Source organism: Symphalangus syndactylus, chromosome 2, assembly GCF_028878055.3.
Source record: "Symphalangus syndactylus isolate Jambi chromosome 2, NHGRI_mSymSyn1-v2.1_pri, whole genome shotgun sequence".
Taxonomy (NCBI): domain Eukaryota; kingdom Metazoa; phylum Chordata; class Mammalia; order Primates; family Hylobatidae; genus Symphalangus; species Symphalangus syndactylus.
The window spans coordinates 146469580-146495166 of record NC_072424.2 but is presented as its reverse complement, the minus strand read 5'-3'; the positions used below and the strand labels follow the sequence as shown (position 1 = coordinate 146495166).

At 47.7% G+C, this 25587-nt stretch overlaps 1 protein-coding gene across 3 annotated transcripts in view; it reads left to right on the top strand.

Moving 5' to 3' along the window:
- The first annotated feature begins 22432 nt into the window (after positions 1 to 22432).
- The window catches only part of THBS2 (thrombospondin 2), a 37914-nt gene continuing 34759 nt past the window's right edge, over positions 22433 to 25587 (top strand). For 2 of the 3 annotated variants that reach the window (XM_055269693.2, XM_055269692.2), the window contains exon 1: positions 22436 to 22840. The gene's annotated coding sequence lies outside the window, so the exon portion shown is untranslated. Of the gene's footprint in view, positions 22841 to 25587 lie in introns of all 3 variants that reach the window. The other variant, XM_055269695.2, reaches the window with a different exon arrangement.

The window sequence follows — 25587 nt, the reverse complement described above, 5'->3', positions numbered from 1 at the left end:
TGAACGACTTCCTATACCTGGTGGAAATACACTTTAGCATAATGAGTTAAAGCCTCATATCCTTTAGCCATATAAGAGTTTTTAAGCAGAAGATACATGAGGTTCCATTAGTGGGGCAGAATCCTTTCTGTGACTGTTTCATAAGGGGTAAACGTATGTCTTTCACTGGAAGAGATTTGATTGTCATCAACCTGCACTCCCTTTGATCAAGGCAATCCAGCCTATTCATTTAGCTTTGCCTAATCTATTTTATCAGTGATATCTTAATTGTTTTACAACTTGTCCAGTGAAATTAGTACCTCCATCACTGGAGATTTCTCCTGGAATGCCCCACAAAGGAAACACATTTCCTAATAACCTTTTAGCTACTGTGATAGCAGCAGCCTTCTGACATGGGAAAGCTTCTAAACAACCAGAAAACATATATTTAAAATGAATTTTGAATAAAATCCCTCTATAAATGTTTAAATGGCCTAACAGGTTGCAGAAATGTCCCTAAAGTTTTCACTGGATTTCCAGGATTATGGGTTTGATAAACCAGACATTGGTCATAACTACTTTAGCAACTAAGAACAGTCACCACCCACAAATATATCTATACCTACATAGATAAAGATATATGTAATTTGGATTAGTTCATCTTTTCCGTGATGAGTCATGGAGTGCAGAGCTTTTAATAATGGAAAGTTTAAAAACTCAGCAAGGACTGGGCAGCGGCCCAGGCTCTCCATTAGTCTGTGCTTAACGTTGAATTTATGTCCTCTTAAAGACAAAATTTGTTTCTCCAATTTAGGTGCTGTATTAGGCCTTGTTGCATTGCTGTAAAGAAATGTCTGGGACTGGGTAATTTTTTTATAAAAGAGGTTCAGTGGCTCACAGTTCTGCAGGCAGTACAGGGAGCATAGTGCCAGCATCTTATTCTGGGGAGGCCTCAGGAAGCTTGCAGTCATGGCTGAAGGCAAGGGGGAACAGGTGGTGGGAGAAGATCAAGAGGAGGGGGGTGTGCTACACACCTTTAAATGACCAGATCTCATGAGAACTCACTTGCTATGATGTGGACAGCACCACGACATGAGGGTCCACTCCCGTGACCCAAACGCATCCCACAAGGTCCCACCTCCAACATTGGGGATTACATTTCAACATGTGACTTTGGTGAGGACAAATATTCAAACTATATTATTCTGCCCCTGGGGCCCCTAAATCTTATGTCCTTCTCACCTTGCAAAATAAAATCATGCCTTGCTAATAGTCCATTAAAATCTTAACGTATTACAGCATTAATTCAAAAGTCATAAGTCCTAAGTTCTAGTCCAAAGTCTCATCCAGAGATGAATCCCTTCCACTTATGAATGTGTAAAATTAAACAAGTTATTGACTCTCAAGATACACAGGGGGTATAGACATTTAGTAAACATTCCCATTCCAAAATGGGTAAATCAGCCAAAAAAGAGGGGCTACAGGCCCCATGCACGTTCTGAAACCCAGCAGGGCAGTCATTAAATCTTAAAGCTCCAAATTAATCTCCTTTGACTCCACGTCTCACATCCAGTGCATGCTGGTGCAAGGAATGGGCTCCCAAGGCCATGGAAAGCTCTGTCCCGTTGTTGGCTTTGTAGGGTTCGGTCCCTGCAGCTTCTCTCAAAGCTCGTTGAGTGTCTGTGGCTTTTCCATGCACAGGGTGCAAGTTGCTGGTGGATCTACCTTTCTGGGGGTAGTGGCCCCTTTTCCACAGCTCCATTAGTCAGTGCCCCAGTGAGGATTCTGTGTGGGGGCTCCAACCCCACATATCCCCTCTGCACTCTCCTAGTGGGGGTTCTCTGTGGAGCTCTGCCCCTGCAGCAGTCTTCTTCCTGGACACCCATGCTTTTAGATACATCCTTTGAAATCTAGGCTGAGAATGCCAAGCCTGATTTACTCTTACACTCTGTGCACTCACATGCTGAACACCACGTGGAAGCTTCCAAGGCTTACAGCTTGTTCATCTGAAGATGAGAACTGAGCTGTATCTGGGCCCCTTTAAGCTGAGGCTGGAACTGGAGTGGCTGGGATATGAGGAGCAGCTTCCTGTGGTGATGCATGGCAGTGGTTTCCTGGGCCTGGACCTTGAAACCAATCAGTCATCCTAGGCCTCAGGGCCTGTGATAGGAGGGGCTGCCTGAGAGATCTCTAAAATGTCATAGAGGCCTTTACTCCATTGTCTTGGCTCCTTTTTAGTTATGCAAATATATCTAGCAAGTGGTTGCCCCATAGCTTGCTTGAATTCCTCTCTTAATGAAGCTTTTTTTTTTTTTCTCTGACACATGATCAGGCTACAAATTTTCCAAATATTTATACTCTGCTTCCATTTTATTTTTATTTTTATTTATTTATTATTTTTTTTTTGAGACAGAGTCTTGCTCTGTTGCCCACGCTGGAGTGCAGTGGCGTGATCTCGGCTCACTGCATGCTCCTCCTCTCAGGTTCATGCCATTCTCCTGCCTCAGCCTCCTGAGCAGCTGGGACTACAGGTGCCTGCCACCAAGCCCAGCTAATTTTTTTGTATTTTTAGTAGAGACAGGGTTTCACCATGCTAGCCAGGATGGTCTTGATCTCCTGACCTCGTGATCCACCCACCTGAGCCTCCCAAAGTGCTGGGATTACAGGCATGAGCCACCGCACCTGGCTGCTCTGCTTCCATTTTAAATGTAAGTTTCAGCTTCAGGTCATTTCTTTTTTCCTGCATAGGCATAGGCTGTAGAGGGCATAGCCTGTTCTGAGCGTAGGCTATTAGAAGTAGCCAGGCCATATCTTGAATGCTTTGCTACTTAGAAATTTCCTCCACCAGATACCCTAGGTCATCACTCTCAAGTTCAAACTTCCACAGATCCTTGGGCATGAACAAAATGTAGCCAGGTTCTTTGCTAGAGAATAACAAGGGTGATCCCTGCTCTAGTTCACAATACGTTCCTCATTTCCATCTGAGGCCTTGTCAAACTGGCCTTCATTGTCCATATCACTATCAGCACTTTGATCACAACAATTTAGCCAGTCTCTAAGAAATTTCTGTCTCTCATCTTCCTGTCTTCTTCTGAGCAGTCCAAACTCTTCCAATTTCTTCTGGTTCCAAAGCTCCTTCCACATTTTCAGGCATCGTTATAGCAATGCCCCACTCCTTAGCACCAATTTTCTGTGTTAGGCACTTCTTGCATTGCTAAAGAAATATGTGAGACTCGGTGATTTATAAGAAAAGAAGTTTCATTGGCTCATGGTTCTTCAGGCTGTACAGGAAGTATAACACCAGAATCTGCTTCTGGGGTGGCCTCAGAAAGTTTACCATCATGGTAGAAGGCTTTGGGGGAGCAGGAGCAAGGGGTGGGGGAGGTGCTACACACTTAAATGATCAGATCTCGTGAGACTCACTATGGTGAGGAAAGCAGCAAGCCATGAAGGATCTGCCCCCATGACCCAAACACCTCCCACAAGGCCCCACCTCCAACACTGGCAATTAGATTTCAACATGAGATTTGGGCGGGGACAAATAGCCAAACTGTATCAGGTGCATAGCACTGTTTATTAAATGAGTTGTCTTAGGTAATTTGACTTGGACCATGGGACTCATTCAAATTGCATATCTTAACAACTTCAGTACTGGCTGATTTAGCATAAAAATCTAGCAAACTATTTCCTTGGTATTTAATTACTTTTTGTCCTGCTTGGGTTAGCAGTTTTATAAACCAGTCACTCTCTTCACTAGAGTTCTGGGAATTAGAAATTCTTACCCAGTCTAAGCAATATGATTCTAAAGTAAGTTATCAGAAAGTTGTATTCAAGAGTGCTTGCTAACATCCTTTCCATCCTTTCCATGAATCCGTTTGAATGTTACTTGCTTCTAAAGAGCTTTCAGAAAATGCCTCGGAATTAAGCAATCAACTGTGAACAAGACTTCATATGGCATGGTCAAAAATGCAGTTGACAGGAAAATCTGGTTATTTCTGTGGCCTGTAATAATTTAACATAATAACCATAATTGTGACTAATAATATCTACACAACATATTTTAGGAATTTATAGGAATATATAGAATTTTAGGAATCTCCTATAATTTTGGAACACATATTAAAAACATATCCATAAAAATATAATTTTTTGTGTGTATTGATCTGGTGTCCTAAAACCTTGCTAAACTCGTTATTTTCAGTAGGCTTTTTTGGATAGGTTATTAGATTTTCTACATGGATGATCATGTTGTCTTCAAATAAAGGGATAGTTTTACTTCTACCTTTCCAGCCTGGATATTCTTTTTTCTTGCCTGTTTCACTGGCTAAAACTTCCAGCATGATATTGAATAGAACTGATAGGAGCAGACATTTATGTCTTGTTCTGCACTTAGAATTCAGACTTTTATTACTAAGTATTATATTAGATATAAGATTTTTATAGGTTCCCCTTTTCATGTTGAGAAAGTTCCCTATATTTTTGGTTTCTTTCTTGCATTCATTTCTTTCTACCTGATAGACTTTCTTTGAGTGCAAGTCTGCTGATGTTGAATCCTTTCCACTTTTGCATGTCTGAAAAAGTCTATGATTTACTTTTGTTTTTGAAAAATATTTTTGCTGGGTATAGAATTCTAGGCTGAAATGTTTAAAAAAAAAACTCAGTACTTTAAAGATGGGACTCTATTGTCTTCTTATTTACTTTGACTGTTTCTTAGAGAAAAGTCTTGTCTTAGCTTTGTTCTTTTGTACAGAATGCATTTTTTCCCTGATTCCTTTTAAGATTTTACCACTCATTTTAGACAATTCAATTATTATGTACGTTGGTGTAGTTTTCTTAATTTTACTTATGATTAGGGTTGATTTGGCTTCATCAATATGTTGCATCGTAATGTTCAAATTGTGGACAGTTTTTGCATTATTGTTTTTTGGCCCCTTTGGAACTCCAATTATATGTGTATGTCCTGCTCGAAGTGATCCTGTAGCTTGTTAATGCTGTTTATTTTTCTTAAATGCTTTGTTCTCCCTGTGTTTTCTTATGGATAGTGGCTGTTGCTAGGTTTCTAAGTTCACTAAACTTTCTGCAATGTCTAATCTACACACATGTATTTTTCATCTCACACATTGTAGTTTTCATCTCTAGAAATTCTACTTGGGTGTATGTGATATCTTCAATGTATGTACTTAACCTTTAAACATATGAAATACAGTTATAAAAACGTTTTAATGTCATTTTGTGCTAATTCTAAAATCTGTGTTAATTCTGAGGCAGTTTCACTGGACTGAATTTTCTTCTCGTTTTACATTCTACATTCCAACATCATTGCACACTTGGTAATCTATGATTAGAAAACAAGATATTGTGAGTTTTGTGTTGTGGAATGCTGGATTTTTTAACATCTCTATACATATTCTTGTATTTTATTTTAGGGTTCATCTAAACTACTTAAAAACAGTTTAATCCTTTCAGGTCTTGCTTTTAAGATTCATGAGGTGGAATGAGTGCAGCATATAGTTTAGGGCCAATTATTCCTCACGATAGCCAAGAGCTTTCCAAGTACTCTCCTCAATCCTTTGAAACATATAGCTTTTCACTCAGGCCAGTGAGGCAGGCACGACTCCAGGTGCTGTATGAGCATGGGGCACCCTCTCCTGCAGGGTGTGGTCTGATGCTTCAGATCTCTGCGATTCTCTCTGCTCAGCTCTGTCTTCTAAAGACCTCTGTCCTGTGAGTCCTCACTTCTCCGTCTCCCCAGGCTCTCACTTTTGTCAGCGCAATGCAGGGAGCCCACTGGGATTTCCCTGCTGCCTTCCTGCTCTGGGACCTGGAGACAATCTCCAGCAGTCCGTTGGGTGATCACAGAGCCCAGCTCACTTATTCCTCATCGCTATGGCTTTACTCCCCTTAGTTGTTGATATCTAGTATCTGGAAATTTGTTTCTTTACATATTTTGTTTAATATATTTTATACAGTCTTTTTGGGGGATGGGGGGGCTTCAGGTGGAAGGGCAAATCTCATTGCTGCTATTTAATCTTCTCTGTATGTAAAAAAGACCCTCCTATTTGTTGGTTTTTCTATCAGTGATTGGCCTTTGTGGAAGAATGATACTTTTTCAGGCACTATCTTGTGGGTAAGGAAGAAATAGTTCTAAAAAGCAAGAATAAAAGGACAAAATGTTTTTGGTACATGTTTTTCTAATCCACTCTGGACTCAGAGGAGTTGGGGTGTATAGCCAAGTGGCTTTACTATATGTTCTACCTCTTAGGAATTGTCTAGTGGTGACTGTTTTTATCCTATCCTGGAAATATGGGATGGAATTTTGCACAGATTTAAGAGGAACAAATCTATTAAGAAAATGATTTTTCTGCCTTATACAGTGTTATAAAGTTGAATGAGCTAATGATTATAAAGCACTTTGAAAGTCGTTGAGTTGAACTCTGTAAAATATTTGAAGAAATTTATCCTGAGTCAAATATGAGTGAGCACAGCCTGTGACACAGCCCTCAGGAGGTCCTGAGAACATGTGCCCAAGGTGGTTGGTGTGCATCTTAGAAAGGCATGAGACATCAATCAAATACATTTAAGAAATACATTGGATAGGTCCAGAAAGGCAGGCCAACTTAAACCCAGGGCTTCCAGACTACAGGTGAATTTAAACATTTTCTGGTTGACAATTGGTTGAGTTTGTCTAAAGACCTGGTATAGAAAGGGAATGTTCAGGTTAAGATAAAGATTGTGGAGACCAAAATTCTTTTGAAGTCTTATAGTGACTGCCCTTAGAGACAATAGGTGACAAATGTTTCCTATTCAGATCTTAGTTAATCTCTTTAGAATTGGGAGGGTCTGGAAGAAAAAGATGCAGCTATGTTAATAGAGATTCTTTACAGATGCAAATTTTCCCCCACAAAGAACAGCTTTGCAGGGCCATTTCAGAATATGACAAAGAAACATGATTTGGGGTAAAATGTTTTGATTTTCTTCTTTGTCTCATAATATTATGCCAGAGTCACGTTGGAAAGTAAAACTCATCAGAGGGCATGACTCCCCAGTCCCCTTAGATAGGAATTTGGGCAAGAAAAAAACATCAGAGTTTAGTCCTCAGTGTCTTGTACAGACAAGTCTAATAAAAGTGAGATGTAGGCTGGTAAAGGCAGATAACATTTTCTTATTTGATTTACACATTAGCCTGCGTTATTCTATAATTTCCTATAAGACCTTGGCACATCATTCTGAGGAAGAGGCTCTGGACTGCTTCGGGGACAGCACAGATAAAACAGGGTTTAGACATACTAAATCTCTTGTCTCAGGGCCCGTGGACTGTAATGTTTGAATGAGGAACTGACTCACAGATTTTGCTTCCAATTTCATCTCTCTTACAACCACAGCAGTTTCCAAATTTTAACTTCTTTTCTAAGTTCAGCTACTTATTCTGGGATTTCTCTGTTGCTGTCAACTCCCATACCACGAGCAGAAGGCTCTTTCCAACCTCTGCTCCAGCTGACGTTTTCTCGCCCAGCTTACTTCCCACTTATTATAGTAAACAGGGTCCAGAGCCCCACCTGCCTCCGTCATTGCAAAACAACTGAGCTGGAACATGCATGAGCAAATCTTGGAATTCACTTATTTTGTTAAATTTTATCTCTACTTTTATGGCAGGCAATGAAATGAACTTTACTCTCGGGGATGACAGCAACAAGGGTGCGTGGCTCCATGCAGGGTCTCGGCGATGACAGCAACAAGGGTGCGTGGCTCCATGCAGGGTCTCGGCGATGACAGCAACAAGGGTGCGTGGCTCCATGCAGGGTCTCGGGGATGACAGCAACAAGGGTGCGTGGCTCCATGCAGGGTCTCGGCGATGACAGCAACAAGGGTGCGTGGCTCCATGCAGGGTCTCGGGGATGACAGCAACAAGGGTGCGTGGCTCCATGCAGGGTCTCGGCGATGACAGCAACAAGGGTGCGTGGCTCCATGCAGGGTCTCGGGGATGACAGCAACAAGGGTGCGTGGCTCCATGCAGGGTCTCGGGGATGACAGCAACAAGGGTGCGTGGCTCCATGCAGGGTCTCGGGGATGACAGCAACAAGGGTGCGTGGCTCCATGCAGGATCTCAGTGATGACAGCAACAAGGGTGCGTGGCTCCATGCAGGGTCTCAGCAATGACAGCAACAAGGGTCCATGCAGGGTCTCGGCAATGACAGCAACAAGGGTGTGTGGGTCCGTGCAGGGTCTCAGCAATGACAGCAACAAGGGTCCATGGCGGGTCTTGGTGATGACAGCAACAAGGGTGCATGGCTCCATGCAGGGTCAGTATCCCATGACCCATCTCTTCCACCCGTGGTTCCTGCACCAGCAGTTCTTAGCCCCTGGTTTGAGGAGTTGAGCCTGGACTTGCAGTGAGAAAGGCAGCAAGATTCTGGCCTTCCAGGCTCATTTTGCAGAGGGTATTCAAAATCCCTGGGCTTCTGTGATTTATCTGCAGTTAATGATCTACTGTACAGGGCAGATACAAAGACCAGAATAAGAACGTCATGGGAAAACTCATTGCTGGTACTTAATGCCAGGCACTGTTCTAGGCCCTGGAAGAAAAGAGGCTAAAAATCTATGTTCTCGTGGAGCTTTTGTTCTAATGCAGCAGTTCTTTATGAACTCCAAAGTTCCAAGTAACTATAGGCAGTAACATTTAATCCAATTAGGGCCATGGGCCTCTCTGTAGTATCACTGAAATCCATAGATCTTCCCCCGAGAAAAACATCCACGTATCCACACCTATATTTTCATTTAATCTCAGCAGTTTTAGTTGTTCGAACATAGATTCTACCCTAAAAGCCTCTCCACATCTAACTGCTCTTCTAAATGAGTGAAATAAAATACTAGACAATCAGAGAAATTTCCATCTTTTCCATTTTTCATATCTTCAAAAATTAGAAGCACACCAAAATGCATGTGATAGGAGGCACTTTCAGGATCAAAGATTTAAACTAAATGGGTTCCTTTTAAACCCCTCCTGCTATGGCTCATTTTTTATCCCCCCTCCCTTCCCTGAAGCTTTAAGGCAGTTGCTGGAGGAGTGAGTGTGTTCTTAATAAGTGTCATTGCATGGCTCATGGCTGACCTGTGTTCACGGGAAACTCCACTCAACAGAGGCCATCCGTTTGCTTTCTCTTCTTTTGGCTTTTAATTTTTGCTCATGTAAGATGTGAAGGTTAATTTTATGTGTCAACTTGACTGGGCCATGGGGTGCCCGGATATTTGGTTGAATGCTACTTCTGGGGTATCTGTGAGGATGCTCTGAATGAGGTGAACTTTCGAATTGGAACACTGAGTAGAGCAGATGGTCCTCCCCAGTGTGGGTGGGCCTCGTCCAATCAGCTGAAGGCCTGAACAGAACAAAAAGGCTGACCCTCCTCCAAATAAGAGAACTCCTGCCTGATTGCCTTTGAGCTGAGACATCAGCCTTTTTCCTTCTTTGGGGCTGGAATCAAAGTATTGGTTCCTCCAGGGTATTGAGCCTGTCAGCCTCCAGACAAGAACTACACCACCAGCTCCCCTGGGTCAACAGTTTGCTGACTGCAGATCTTAGGGTCTTGTCAGCCTTCCTAATCATGTGATCTGATTCTTCATACTAGATCCCTTTCTCTCTCTACACACACACACACACCCCCACACCCACACCTACACACACATTCTATTGGTTCTGTTTCTCTGGAGAGCCCTGGGTAATACACAAGGTTTGCCAAGCACTTTTCAAAACCATCCAAAACTGAGTAGAAAATGGAGGACCTGAGGCCTCTTTATGAGGTCATACACTTTAGGGAATCTTGCAAAATTTGGCCTTATCACTAACTTGCAATGACACTGAAAAGAAAGATACTCTAAACTCTTTCCATGATGGCCTTTTGCAAAAGGTTAAGCTTGCTCAATATTGGGAGTCATATTTACATCTGTCATGCTAGCTAGGGTATTTTATAATCACTGAAATTCTTCTGCCCTTTTTGACTAAATAATAAATTCCACAATAATAAGGCGCGCACATGCACACAGCAAGTGAGTGGTGAGCACACAGGCGATGGCAGAGCATCCTCAACTTCGTCTCCATGCTCAAATTCCTGCCTAATTACAAAAATATTGTGCAAATGTCAGTCACATGAATCTGTTTGTGAAAATGCCACGGCCATGTGTGCATCCTCCCAGGACACCACACAGAGGGTGACTCAGGACGAACATGTTTCCCTGCAGAAGACGAATATTGAGAAAACACCCCTGAAGTTAAGCAAATGAGGACAGAATCCTGCTGAAACGCGACATGAATGTTCATGCTTCTTAATCACATATGATGATAGGAAGTAGGTCCAACTGTGTCTAAAACAGCCATCCCCATTCCTAGATCTGGTTGGTGTGGCAGAACCTGTTTTTTTCTATATTATGACTAATAGGATGACAGCCTTTAGGATTTGTGAACAATCAAAGCACCAGGAATCTCTACCAAGTTAAACAAGATGAATGCATGCAAGTGGATCCTTGTTGAAGATGTGATGGAAACCCTTTCTTCTCACTGAACGAGGCTGCTGCTCTGCAGGTTCAATAGCCGATGAGACCTTTTGAGTGTGAGCAGAGACCGCCCAGCCCGGGTTCTGCAGGGAACAGAGATGGCTGCACCAGCCCCAGAGGACCTCTCAACCGACCCCTGTGTATGGGAGTGACAGCACACCCCCTGCTCCACCCCCGGGGGCCCTGGGACACACGAGCTCCCACACCGGAGAGAAGGGTATTGGCTTGTTCATAAGAGGAAGAGGTTGCTCCCTTGCTAACAACAGGCACAGGATCCAGTCACAGGAAATGCCCTTAATCTCTCTTCACTCTGGCTTATTCTTCCATCCCTGTGTTCCCTGTATTCTCCCAATTCAAGAACCTTCTAGAAATTGGGCCACCCCAAGCCCAGCCCTCCCCTTCTGCAAGGGTCCCTCCTGACCAGGCCGGATGTAGGTTTTCAGCCCAGCCCCAACACCTCCTGGTCCTGGGGCAACGCTTCTGCACACCCACAACTCCATGCATGAGCCCACCTTGGATTTTCTCTCTTGAACTTGGCATCCTCACTAAGCCTGGACCCTTTTAGAACCTGTGCTGGCTCCTGCAAGGCCCTGGCCCCCAGCCGGGCCTGATTCTCACTCCCTTCGTCAGAGGAGCAGGATTGGATTCCTGGTCTCTCCCCAGATGTTGCTGCCAGGGCCCAGGTGACCTCAAGATTCTACTGTGGCCCCAACGTCCTCCATTGCACAGTAGCCTTGCAGAATTAAAGAACCCAACACCAGGGTTTGCCTCCAGGAAGCCTGTGTGCATTGGAGCCAGCTTGCCATGGGGTGTGGGCACCTGCCTTTCTGTCTCTATGGCCAGGCCAGTGTCTCCAGCTTCATCTGTTCAATTTCAGCTGCTCCTCCTCTCCCCCTCCTCCTGGTCTCCTCCTTCTTCCATGGCCTGTTTAGCTGAGGCCTTGTGTGTGGCCCCTGAGCCCACACTGTTATGAGGCAACATCACAGAGTGACCACGGCTCAGAGACAGGAGGTGGGGAGCCAGGAGAGGCCCAGGTGGTGGGGAGACACTGCCCGGTGCCTTATGAGAACTCAGTCCTTCCCGAGGGCGCTGGCTGCTCCCCTGCTTCCGACAGATGAGCTCATCTTGAGAATCGCTCCCCTGTCCCTGCTGCTTTTCAACCCACTATCTGCATCCACGGGGCCACAGGCACCTGTCTGGGTTCCAAGACTCTTCCTTTGGGTGCCTTCACACTCTGCCCTAAATGCCATCCCAAGCCAGGATTAGCGCCTCCCCTCAGACGGGGGCTAATGCTATGTGTGTGGGCACTGCACCTAAAGTTCTGACTCCTGCCACTTCTTAGACGGGGGTTTCCCTGCACTTCCTTCCTCAAGTGGGGGATCTCAGGGACACATCTGAAAATGGGCTTCTAGCCCTCCTGTTTCTCCGAGGTCCATGCTGTGTTTTCCGTGGCATGCTGGGCCCTCAACCTGGCACCTTCACTAGTATTTCCAAGAACTCTGAGTATCCCAGTGATGTTTGGGGACAGGCACAGAGCTGGTGCAGGCCCAGCAGATGCCAGCAGGCTCTGCTGCCCTTGGCCTGAGCACATTACTTAGCTTCTTTGATTCTCAGTCTCTGTAAAATGCGGCCAATGATGCTCACTGCTTGTGAGGATCAGAGGAGATGCATTGAACGGAGGGCCCACACATGGTGGGCATTTATCCTTGTGGATGGCGTCCATCCCTGTGGATGGCATCAATCCCTGTGGATACAAAAAGTAGGTCCAGACCTACCCCTTCTCTTTTTGCTGTCAAGGACTCACCCACCAGCAGGCTGGGGTTCCCACCTGCATCCACCCCTCAGCCTCCGTTTGGGTACCTTGGATCCGCCTCTGAGGTTTCTCTTTCCTCTGAGCACCGACTGCTCCCTGCGTGCAGACAGGCCTGGACCTGTGCTCCTGTGCGCATCCCTGTGAAACAACTTAGTGTTCACAGCACAGCACCAGGCCCTCTGCTCCCTCCGCCATCCTCAGAGCCCCTGCCCCGCTCTCTCCCACCATGCTGAGCAGCTGCCTTCTGGGGCCCACCAGGAGTGGGGATTCTGAACCTGTGACAGTGAAAGCTCTGCGGAGCCAGCAATGCTCACAGGAGATTTCCGGTAGCAGAAGCCGTCCTTCTCAATTCCAGAAAGTAGGAGCTCAGCTCTGTTCCTTAGATTTGAGATTGACATCTCAGATAAAGAACTCTGTAAGAAGCAGCCTCGAAACTCATCATTGCACTGCATTCTCCCTCCACAAAAGCAGGGTGCTGTGTGCTACGTTCACAGCCGGCACCTGCTCAGGGTGCTGTGTGCTAGGTTCACGGCCTGCACCTGCTCTGGGTGCTGTGCGCTAGGTTCACGGCCTGCACCTGCTCTGGGTGCTATGTGCTATGTTCGCAGCTAGTTCATGCTCATTGACTAGCAGAGTCCTGGGTTTATGGTATTTAGTAAATTTGTGATTGACTTAACAAATGAACAAATATATTAATTCATTCATTTCTGTGTGAAAACCAGAGTTTCTTCTCCTCTGAAGGCATGTGGTGAGCACCAGTCAGATTCTGGTCAGACCAGCTTGGCTACTTTCCATCTCTCTCAGCTAAACACCAACACCTGGGCTCACAGCCAAGCTGGGGCCCTTCCGCCAAGAGGCTCATGCCCTCAGCCAGTGTCTGTCGCTGGCTCTGTGCTGCGCTCTGCTCTGGGTGGGGGATGCAGAACAACCGAGAGAGGAAGGTTGGGTGCTGGTCCCCGAGATTCTCTTCTAGAGGCGCTCATGCTGGTGGCAAGAAGCCGGATGTGTGTGGTAGATGGCCAGCAAGCTGACCTCAGAGACAGCCAGCTGACAGATGCTAAGGAAAAAGTGAAATGACCCAGAAAGGGACTGGGATGCAGGGTGGGAGATTTGGGGCCGGTGGTCAGAGAAGACCCTTGGAGGAGGATTTGGGCCTGGGGTCTGGGTGACTAAAGACCCAGCCTCTGAGGATGTGATGGGAGAAGGACAGTGAGCTCAAGGACGGCATCTGAGGCACAGAAAGGCAGCTGGGAGGGAGGGGAAGCCTGGAAGGGGCAGGGCCAGACTGTGGGAGGAAGCTGTGAGAGCTGGCTCTTACTAAGTGCACTGGGAGGCCCCTGGGGGCTTTTTCCGGTGGGGTCTCCGTCACAGATGTCCCTGTGGTTGCTATGTGGGGAAGGGCTGGCAGGAGGGTGGGTGCAGGGACGGAGGACTGGGATGTCTGGCACTAGTGAGCCACTGACCTCTCTCTGCTATTAGGCTGGGATCTGTTCTGAGCACTCTGTGGGACATGGCCTCAGCTCCCTTAGGAGAGGGCCCCAGGCTCGTCCCCATTTTATTATGATTGTGGTGGTCAGAAGGTGACTAGGTGGCTTCCTGGGGACCCTGAGTGAGGATGTCCACTGACCACTCGCATGGCTGGGATCCAGAGGGAGAAGATGGTGGAAGCCTGGTTTTGCAGTAGTGGCTGCAGGGGCAGGAGGCTCAGAGGTGCCTGGTGGAACCCTGGCTTTGCAGTAATGGCCGCAGGTGCAGGAGGATTGGAGGGGCCTGGTGGAACCCTGGGTTTGCAGTAGTGGCCACGCGTGCAGGAGGCTCGGAGAGGCCTGGTGGAACCCTGGCTTTGCAGTAATGGCCGCGGGTGCGGGAGGTACAGAGGGGGCCTGGGCCAGGGCTGCGCTCTTGGGACTTGCAGGTGGATTGGACCCCAGTTCCAGGGAGGGATAAGAATCAGAGGTGACACAGAAGTCTTGCCTTGTGGAGCCTAGTGATCAGGACACTTGCTGGTTTGGGGGAGGTTGGGATGGGGCGGCCTCTGTTCCTGGGGAGCGGGGAGGAGTTTTACATCTGATGGGCATATTTCAGTGGAAGCCAGATGGATGAGTCTAAAGCCTGGGCAATCCTTCGTTAGAGGTGATGTTTAAATCCATGGGCAGGAGACAGGTGAGGCCACTGGAAAGAGGGAGGCGGGGAGGGGCAGAAGGAGCCCCAGGGCATGGACATCCAGCTGGAGCTGAACCACAGGTGTGGTGAGGGAGAGGGCTCCCTTCTGCCCCGGAAACTACTGCCCCTGAACCATGGTTTCCATTGTCCAGTTGTGCATGGGCTGCGTCAGAAACAGCAAATCCTGGTGTGGCTCTGTCCCTTTCACAGTGACACGGGGAGGTTGAAAAGCAAGCGGACACATTGAATGTGCAGAGGCCTGAGCTGAAGAAAAGAGCACAGGCTGGGGACCAGGGCCAGGCACACTTGTCACAGCCCTTCTGACTCAGAGGTTTTTATATCACCTCCCCTTGCTCTTCTCTCTGGCCTGAACCTGCTTCCTAAGCACCCCAAGATGATCTGGGGATACTTGCCGGATGGGCGCTGCTTGGTGCAAGAGGCCTAGCTTTCAGCCTGTCTCAGCTTTTGATATGCCTTCCTCACTAAGCTTAATCAGTTCTAGCTTTCGATTTGCAGTGAGAAATCAAACTCTCCCTTTCACTTGAACTCTCAGAGGCCATTGTAGGTTATTAATCGGCTTAATTTCAATATTGTTGCATCTCAGGGAATAGGGAGGCCTGAAGAGAGGAAGAGAGATGGAACGGCCGTTGGTGGGGAAGTGAGAGCACACACAATCCTCATGGATTTTGTTTGCCATCTTACATGGGTGCAACTGTTGATGGTCCCAAACAATTAAGGTAGTTAACACTGAAGTCACTGATCACAGATCACCAGCACAGACAGAATAATAATAAAAAATGTGAAATAGCGTAAGAATTACAAAGCGTGACACAGAGCCACGAAGTGAGCACTTGTTGGAGAAATGACACCTGCAGACTTGCCACAGACCTTCAGTTTGTAAAGATGCAGTATCCATGCAGATGCATTGCCTGAAACTTCCATTATTCCAGAAGCTTCTAAAGTGGTCATGCAGTCCCAAGGATCCCCCATTACAGTGGGAGTCCCTAAAAGAGATAGAACACTCTGAGCCCTGTGATCAGACAGGCTCTGAGTCCAGGGAGCAGATGCCTGCGGTGCTGATAACATAGGGAGGAGGGAAGGCAGGCAGAAGACAGCGATTTGAGAATGGTATGAGAAGGACTGTGGGCTGTGTGCACAGTCCTGGCCATGAGCATTCCCATCAGTGACCAGTGCTGCAGAGGAGACAGCCAGCAAACTCGCATCTGTGGCAGCCCTGGAGTCTAGGTCAATGTGTGTGATGAAGGGGCAAAAGGTCTCAGCAGGTGGAAAAGGCGGCCCAAGCTAGTCATCCAGATGGCCCATGCAGAACAGGAAGAAGCTTGCCTTCCAGGGGCACCAGACTGGGCCAGATCAAAGTCTCCACAATCTGGAAACCAAACTCCCCAAATGGAGGGCAGGTGAATGTAGGGGCTGAGAGGCAAAGAGGGGAAGTGAGGGAGACATTCAGCGTCGGGAACACCGGCACTTCCAGTCCAGCAGGGAAACAGGCATGATCCAGGAAATAAGGGGCTCTTGGGATAGGGAGGATGAATTGGGTGTCCAGAAGCTCAGTGCAAGAGGATGAAGTGACACACATCCACCTGCTCAAGCATGACCTCCACTCCAGGCATGACCTCCCTCCACTCCAGGCATGACCTCCCTCCACTCCAGGCATGACCTCCACTCCAGGAATGACCTCCCTCCACTCCAGGGATGACCTCCCTCCACTCCAGGCATGACCTCCCTCCACTCCAGGCATGACCTCCCTCCACTCCAGGCATGACCTCCCTCCACTCCAGGCATGACCTCCCTCCACTCCAGGAATGACCTCCCTCCACTCCAGGCATGACCTCCACTCCAGGCATGACCTCCCTCCACTCCAGGGATGACCTCCACTCCAGGGCAGGGGATAGGGCGAGGGGGCTTGGGCTATGCCCACAGGAAGCCTGCGCCATGAACGCAGCCCCTGGGCCTCCTGATGTGGAGCGCATGGGCTCAGGTCCATGCTGGGTTTACAAGGGGAGTGATGGCTGGGCAGGTGAAGAAGGGGGTCACACAAATGTCCAAGAAGGCCCTGCCACTGCCTTGGAATGTTCGCACAACACCTGGGAAAGGGAATCTGTGGTTTCCAGGACATAATTAGAATTTATGCACAACAGAAATGAGCAGAAGATTCCTGCTCACCCCTTACGGCTGCCTGTGAGGGAGGAGGCTCCAGTCACACAAGACACAGAGCATCAGCTGGTGACCAGAGTTCCACGAGGCTTAGAGGGAATTCAATTAGGCAGCAGGCCGGGCTACATAGGAGCCCCAAAGGGCAGGGACCTGTTTATGCCTCATGTGTATACTGTGCTGTTTGTAGTGTCTGGGATGTGTTAGGTGACACAGATGCTCAATGAGTATTTTTTGAATAAATGGTTGAGCAAACGGAGCCTTAAACAAATCGACAAACTGGTCCCCATTCCTTTTCCTGTGTATGCTCCAAGTCAGTGCAGCTTGGGTGGAATCAAAGCCAGAGGGACTGGCCTCAGCCCTGGCCCTGGGAATTCTGGGCCCCTCTCCAGGGAAGGATCCTGGTCCCGAGGACCCTAGGGGTTGACAAGGCAAGGCCAGAGCCAGGACCTTTGATTTCTCCTCTGTAGAATGGGTGTGACAACAAACCCATCCCAGGGTGGTGGCCAGGATAACAGTGCCCTGCTGAGTTCCAGTCACTAAAATCTTGCTGCTCCAAGCGTGATCTTGGAGAGGGGAGCTTGTTCAAAACCCACCACCAGATTCCCCAACCCCACACCTACTGGGTCGGAATCTGCCTTTGGGCCAGGCCCAGTGTCCTGTGTGTGCATTTCAGCTGGAGAAGCCATGCAGGGGAAGTCTGTCTGCTTGCTCTTTTGATAATTTTAACAAGCTCCAAGCAGCGCCCATCCGGCAAGTATCCCCAGATCACCTTGGGGTGCTTAGGAAGCAGGTTCAGGCCAGAGAGAAGAGCAAGGGGAGGTGATATAAAAACCTCTGAGTCAGAAGGGCTGTGACGAGTGTGCCTGGTCCTGGTCCCCAGCCCATGCTCTTTTCTTCAGCTCAGGCCTCTGCACATTCAATGTGTCCGCTTGCTTTTCAATCCCCTGCATCACTGTGAAAGGGACAGAGCCACACCAGGATTTGCTGTTTCTGACGCAGTCCATGCACAACATGACAACGGAAACCATGGTTCAGGAACAGGAGTTTCCAGGGCAGAAGGGAGCCCTCTCCCTCACCACACATGTGGTTCAGCTCCAGCTGGATGTCCATGCCCTGCGGCTCTGTCTGCCCCTCCCCGCCTCCCTCTTTCCAGTGGCCTCACCTGTCTCCTGCCCATGGATTTAAACATCATCTCCAGCGAGGGATCGCCCAGGCTTTAGACTCATCCATCTGGCTTCCACTGAAATATGCCCATCGGATGTAATACACACCATTGATAAGAAAGCAGAACAGCCTTATTGCTGATTGATAGGGAGAAAGTTTGAGTGTCCTGGAGAGAAAATCAAACCAGCCACTACATTCTCTGAAGCCAAAGCCTAATCTAAGCAAGGCTCTAACTCTCTTCAATTCTGTGAAGGCTGAGAGAGATGAGGAAGCTGCAGAAGAAAAGTTCGAAGCTGGCAGAGATTGGTTCATGAAGTTTAGGGAAGAAGCCATCTCTGTAAGACAAAAGTGCAAGGTGAAGCAGCAAGTGCTGATGGAGAAGCTGCAGCAAGTGACCCAAAAGATCTAGCTAAAATAATTGTGGAGGTGGCTACACTCAACAGCCAATTTTCAATGAAAATGAAACAGCCTTGTATTAGAAGAGGCCATCTCAAACTGTCATAGCTACAGAGGAGAAGTCAATGGCCTTCAAAAATTCAAAGGCCAGGCTGTCTCTTTAATTAGAGGCTAATGCAGTTGGTGACTTCAAGTTGAAGCCTGTGCTCATTTACCAATCTGAAAATCTTCAGCCCTTAAGAGCTATGCTAAAGGTATTATTCTTATGCTCTTTAAATGGAACAACACAGCCTAGATGACAGCAAATCTATTCTCAGCATGGCTGACTAAATATTTGAAGCCCACTGTTGAGACCTACTGCTCAAAAAATGATCTATTTTAGAATATTACTGCTCTTGGTCAATGTACCTGGTCACCCAAGAACTCTGATGGAGATGCTCAATGAGATGAATGTTGCTTTCATGCTTACTAACACAACATCCACTCTGCAGCCCATTGGTCAAGGAGTCATTTGGACTTTCAAGTCTTACTATTTAAGAAACACATTTCATGAAGCTATAGCTGCCATAGAGAATGATTCCTCTGATGAATCTGGGCAAAGTCAACTGAAAACCTTCTGGAAAGGATTCACCATTCTAGATGCCACTAGGACATTCATGATTCATGGGAGAAGGAAAAATATAAACACTGACAGGAGTTTAGAAGAAGCTGATTCTTCCAAATCCCACCATGAGGGATGACCCTGAGGGTTCAGTGGAGGAAGTCACTGAAGATGTGATGGAATGAGCAAGAGAGGTAGGGTTCGAAGCTGGGCCTGAGGATGGGACTGAATTGCTGTACTCTCATGATAAAACTTGAATGGATCAGGAGTTATTTCTTGTGGATAAGCAAAGAAAATGATTTTTTCAGATGAAATGTACTCCCAGTGAAGATGTTGTGAAATGCTTCACTCCTGGGGAAGATGTTGAGATGACAACAAATAATTTAGAATATTACATAAGCTTAGTTGAAAAAACAGCAGCAGCGTTTCAGAGAATGGACATCAATTTTGAAACAAGTTATTGTGTGAGTAAACTGCTATCAAAAACCATGACATGCTACAGAGAAACGTTTTATAAAAGAGTCAATAGATGCAGCAAACTTCATTGTGGTCTTACTCTAAGGACGTGCTACAGACACTCCAACCTTCAATAACCACCACCCTGATCAGTCAGCAGCCACCAGCATTGAGGCAAGACTCTCCACCAGCAAAAAGATGACGACTCATTGAAAGCTCAAATGACGGTTAGTAGTTTTGAGCAATGAAATGTTTTAGAATTAAGATATGCATATTGTTCTCTTAGACACAATGCTACTGCACCCTTAATAGACAATAATGGAGTGTAAACATCCCTTTTATATTCACTGGGAGAGCACAAATCTATGCAATTCACTTTATTGCAGAGGTGTGGAACTGAGCCTGTGGTATCTCCAGGGCGTGTCTGTGTTAGTTCCCTGGGCCTGCTGCGATGAAGTATCACAAACAACACACATGTATTGTCCCATGGTTCTGGAGTCCAGCAGTTTTAAACGCAGCATGTGGCAGGGCTGCACTTCCTCGGAATGTTCTGGCAGAGGCCCCTTCCCTGTCTCCCACAGTTCTGGTGTTTCTGGCAGCCCTTGGTGACCTTGGCTAGTGGTTGCATCACTGTGGTCTCTGCCTCCTTTAACAAGCAGAGCTCGCCCTGTGTCTCCGTCTTCATATTCTCTATTCTTATTAGAACACTAGCCATTAGATTTGGAGCCTGCCCTACATCAGTTCGACAACATCGGCACTTGATTTCATCCACAAACACTGTGGTATTTCCAGTAAGCTCATTCACAGGTTTGGGGTGGACGTGAACTTGGGAGGACACGATTCCACCTGCTGCATGTCTGTCCCTCGTCCTCCCGCGCTCACACGTGATGATGCTTCCCTCAGCATCGCTGGCTTTCCCGCCGAGGCCTCTGACTGCTTTTTGTTTCATCCTCACATCTCCCTTCCTCCTCACCCCCAGGGGGCCGAGGGAAGATGCTGACCAGGGGCTGTCCCCTCTGCTCTTCCTCTGGCCCCCTGCACGTGGGACTGCGAAGTCCCACCTCACCCTGCCAGGAACCTCTCTGTGACTTCCACTGTCTATGAAGCCCATTCCATGCACCGGCCTGGGAGCTGCACCAGGAACCTGCCTTTCTCTGCACCGTGAACACCTACCCACTCTCTCTGCCTGAAATACTTTCTCAACTGGGGACACCTCATTCACAGGCCGTGTTCCAATCGGCTTACCTTCTGTCTCCTCTAACCAGACTTCCCTGATTCTGGGCTGCCAGATTTTACAGAAGGAGGCCCATCCTCTCTGCACCCACCCATCGGCACGTGGAGGGTCATTACTACATTCCTTCCTCCTCCCCAGTGAGTGTCACGGTCTTCACCACATGCTCCTGAAGTGCTGAGCAGCAGAGCTGCGTGTCTTCAGCTTTAATCAGGAAACACTCATTCTGTGGACTGAGGAACAGGGGAGGCCGTGGCACGCGGAGTAGGGGATGCCGCCCTCCATGTTCTGGCCCCAGGAAAAACTAACCTGGAGGCAGAAAAGCTCAAACTGATGAATGGATAATTATCCACTGAAAATTCTTTATGGGGAACTGGGTTATACTTTTTTTGAATTTGAGATAACATCAATCTATTTAAACTACTTTTTAATTCAAATGATGACTTTGTCCCCAACAGCTTAAAAAGCAAAATAACGTACCTTAAACATGACACATACACTCTTGGAGGCTTTTGCCTGTGCATGGGTCGGAAACTGATGTTTGCCAAGTGATAAATAAGCAGGTGCCATTAGGAAAAACAGAGGTTTTCACAAATGAAAGCTCCTTCCCTCTCCCACACCCGCTCACATATCCTCTCTGAAGACAGAGGCCAGAAAGTGAGGCTTGCTCTTCATGGTGCCTGCCGACTTCTGCGGCGCTGGCCCCCTGTGGGGGAATGCCCGGAGGCTTCAGAGACACTCCCCTGCCACAGACACAGTAAGGGTTGTGTCCACAGAAATTCGCTTTAATGTTCTCTAACTAAGACTCGACGGGTCCATGGCCAGGCTGACAACTCCACACAAACGTGAAGGAACCCGACAGGCAGGTGCCGACATGAAGCAGGTGCAGGTGGCTCCAAGCAAAGCAGCAGCTCCCCAGTCACCATCCACCCCACCTGGGAAAGGAGCACCTCCCCCATCCAAGGTCCACCCCAACCCGGGAGAAGCAGCAGCTCCCCTGTCTGCCATTAACCCTGACCTGGGAGAAACAACACACTCCCAGCCACCTTTCACACTGACCTGGGAGAAACAGCCCCTCCACCACCCACCTTTCACACTGGCCTGGGAGAAGTGGCACCTCCCCCATCCACTGTCCAGCCCAACTTGGGAGAAGCAGCCCCTCCCCCATGTACCATCAACCCCCACCTTAGAGCAGCAGCTTCCCTTTCCATTGTGTACTCTGACCTGGGAGAAGCAGCCCCTCCCCATCCATCATCCACCCTGACCTCTGAGAAGCGGCGCCCCCCACCCCCATGCAGAGTGCACCCTGACTGCGGGTGATGCCTGAGGTGTGGGAGGGGCGGGGGTTAGCTGCTGCCACTGCTTCTGGTTCTCTGGAGTCCTTGCTCTGTGCCGCCGCACGTCAGGCTGTTCCTGTGATGGGGCCACCATCACAGGAACTTGGTGAAAGTGTGCACCAAGGGGACTTGGCCAGGTACTGCACATCCACTGGGACACACCCTTCAATGGGTATTGCACATCCACTGGGAGACGTCCTTCTAGGGGATCCTCACTGAGCAAATGAAGCAGAATTTGGGTTAAAATGAATTTTCCCAAAGCTGCAGTACAGTTTTTCAGTCCTCTAACTGCCTGAGATAAATGTTGGCAGCTTCCTTTTACATTAAATTTCATTTTTGTCACATAATAAACTTGATTATTGACCATAATAACTTTATTAATATACAGACTGATTATTGATACTCACCGATGTATTTTATGTGTTATTGAGAGTCACTCATTTGGTTTAGAAAGACCAATATCACATTGAGTAATTCGAAACATATTTAAGGCATAGAACTTGCATTTTTTTCTCTTAAGCAAAATGAGGAGTTCTAGCCAATCTTGCTAGTGTTATTTATAGCATCTTATTTCCTGAGAGAAGACAGGAAAAGTGAGTCCCTGCCTTCCCTCTCTCTGTCTGGCTCCTCCCAGGCCTGTCTGGCAGGGGCCGGGGTGCAGGAGGAGGAGGCGGCCTCCAGTACAGAGGGGCTGGACTTGGACCCCTGCAGCAGGTACTCGGAGCAAATGGTGAGATCAGAAGGGGGATGATGTCATTCCTTCGAAGGAATGAATTAAACGTGCTTCCTCATGTGTCTGATTGACAGCCCTGCACAGGAGAAGCGGCATATAAAGCCGCGCTGCCCGGGAGCCGCTCGGCCACGTCCACCGGAGCGTCCTGCACTGCGGGGCCGGTCTCTCGCTCCAGCAGAGCCTGAGCCTTTCCGACTCGGTCCGGAACACTGAAACCAGTCATTACTGCATCTTTTTGGCAAACCAGGTACGATTATTTCTTAAACTCAATCGATTATTTCATTGTGCTCTAATTTTAAGAAATTAGAGTTCTCCAACTCTAAGAAGCAGAGAAGAAAAAAGAGCAATTTAGATTCTTAACTAAAGGTGAGTGGTGTATCTATTAACACTAAACGGCAAGTGTTTCTTCATGTGGTGTTTTTACTGCCCACTTGAAGAGCAAGGCACGTGGCCGCTTCTAAGCTTTTCCTCCGTGGCTGTGCTTTCACCAGCCGGGCACCCTTTCCTCTCTGAGGGTTGTGGTTGCTGCTATTTTAATGCATATACCTGCCTGGAAACCCGAGTAAATGCTTTATGTTTTCAGCTTCAGAATAAGAAGATTCCACATGAGCGTTTGTTATTGAGGAGGGAGTTAGAAACAACTCCCGGAATATCTGAAAAGTAACCGGAGATTAGAGAGAGGCTCTGATTGTTACCATCATTATTAGTAGATTAGAGAGAAACTCTGGTCCTTAACATTATTAGTAGATTAGAGAGAGACTCTGATTGTTAACATTATGAGTAGCTGAAAAGTGGTTTTGAACGTAACCGGAGAGTGTTTGTGGTAAGTCTATGGAAAATCCTGTGACTGCCGGGACACGCAGCGACTTTTAACAGTCTTGGGGCAGTTTGCATATGAAAAGCGAGCCGGCAGGTTGCCTGGCTACCACTTAAGGAAGGTGGGCTTGGCTGCCCAGGACTGGGGGCTGAGCACCCAGGAGTCTGGTGTGTAATCAGACTGCTGTGGGTGGTGGACCGCTGGTAAACAATGAGCTCTCTGCAAAGCTATCTTTTACTTTGATTGTTCATATGAAAAGAGTTTTAAAAGACCTTTGCAAATTCAAACTACATTCTGCTGCAGACAGGCACTGAAATCTTTCTTTTGGAAAAACACAAGCATAAACATGGATGTGTGGCGTGCAGAGGCTGGGGCAGGGGTGAGCGGCACTGGCTCATCCGTGGCTCCGTCCCTGCCCGGTGTCCCTGGATGGGCTGAGGCCAGGTAGGCTGGCTGCTCATCCTTCCTGTGGGATGGAGCCTCACTGTCCTTTGACAATCCGCAGCAGGGGATGCTATGTTAGCCTCCTGCTCTTGTGAGAATCCACCTCAAGGCAGAGACAGTCGGATCTGGTTTCGTCAAAGGAGTTTGATTTACTTTTTCTAACCTGTCCTTATGAAGCTGGGCATCCAGAACTTTCGCATTTACCATCCTGTTCTTGGCTGGCCTCTGCAGGGCCAGCCCCACACAGCTGTCCTTAGGGGACTGCGATGTGCCGGCAGCGTGGGCTGATGAGGTGGAGAGGTGGGAAGAGCCTGCCAAGGCTGTACCTGACCTGCGTATTCTAACACCGCTCTGTGGTGCTTACTGCATGCAGGTACTGTTCTAAGCTCATGGCCAAGTGTTCACTCCTGCCATTAAACCCTCTTCAGAGCTCCATAGAAAGGCCCTATCAGCACCACCATTATTCCTGCGGCTGCATCAGGCAGTTAGAGGAGAAAGCGCCCCAGAGCCAGAGGCACATTCTGCTCCTGTAACTCATGCCTGTGGCTCGCTAGGCTAAGTCAGCCCCTGGTGAAGTTTCATTTGCCGAATTCATCTCTCATAACAACCCGATGAGGTGGGCATTTTGCATGATGCTATGGTTCATTCTACAGATGAGGAAACTGAGGCAGGGAAGTTAAGTAGGTTTCCCTAGGTTGCACAGCTGGTGCTCAGCACTGCTCAGCCTGGTGCTGGCTCTGGCCGCGGGCCGTGCTGCTTCCGGAGCCAGGACAGATGAAACAATCACCAAGGACCCCGGGGGAGGCCCTGGGGGGAGCAGATGGTTGGGGGGGTCCCAGGAGCAGATGGGTGGGGGTCTGGAGTTGCTGCCAAGCATTTCTCTTCTTCCAAGGAACGTTTCTCTGTTCCTGGAAGGTGAGGATTTCCAGGTTACCAAATGTTGTTTCTGGAGAGGGAGAGTCCTTGGATTAACAATGAGAAGTTAACGGCGTTTGATATTCTAAATATGGGAAGAACTGGGGTCTCAGTCTTCCCTTCAGCCTAGAGCAGGGTGTGACCAATTGCTGGAAGGGACCTGGGGAGCCCTGGGACCCACAGGCTCGTGCTTGCCCAGGAGAGGCGAAGCTGAGATCCACAGGGTTAATTGCACAGCCGGGCTTTGGACCACATCTCCTGACTTCGGGGCCAGCCTCCACTGAGCTGTGCCAACTTAAAATCCCCAAGAATGGAAAAAACAGGCCTGCAGGAAAATAAAGAGGCAGGGTCAAAATGATGGCTAAGTCGAGTGTTCTGTTTTTTTGTAAGTATAATTCACCAAATTAAGTTTATTTCTAACTTTTTTTTGCAGTTGATATTCATTCTATTTAATTAGGTTATGCATTACTGGTTTTTTCCCTGGATATTTACACAAAATGCATTCACAGATTATTTTTGTCAGGCTGGATATTTTTCTAAATTCAAACTTTCTAGATCTAAGTCCTGTCTATGAGTTGTATGAACAGAATTACTCCGGGCAAGCTCTGAACTTGCCCATCTTCCATTTGCTCATCTGTAAAATGAGGACAATTAGAGCACCACTTACCTCCCAGGCTATTATGAAGACGAAATAATAGGAATATTTAGAACGTGATGAGCACAGTGCTTGCCAGCAAATGCTAGCCCAACAAATCTTAGTTATAGTTAGAAGAATCCTGCTTGAAGAGTAAATTTCCTCCTTTGCTCTCAGTTTGCCA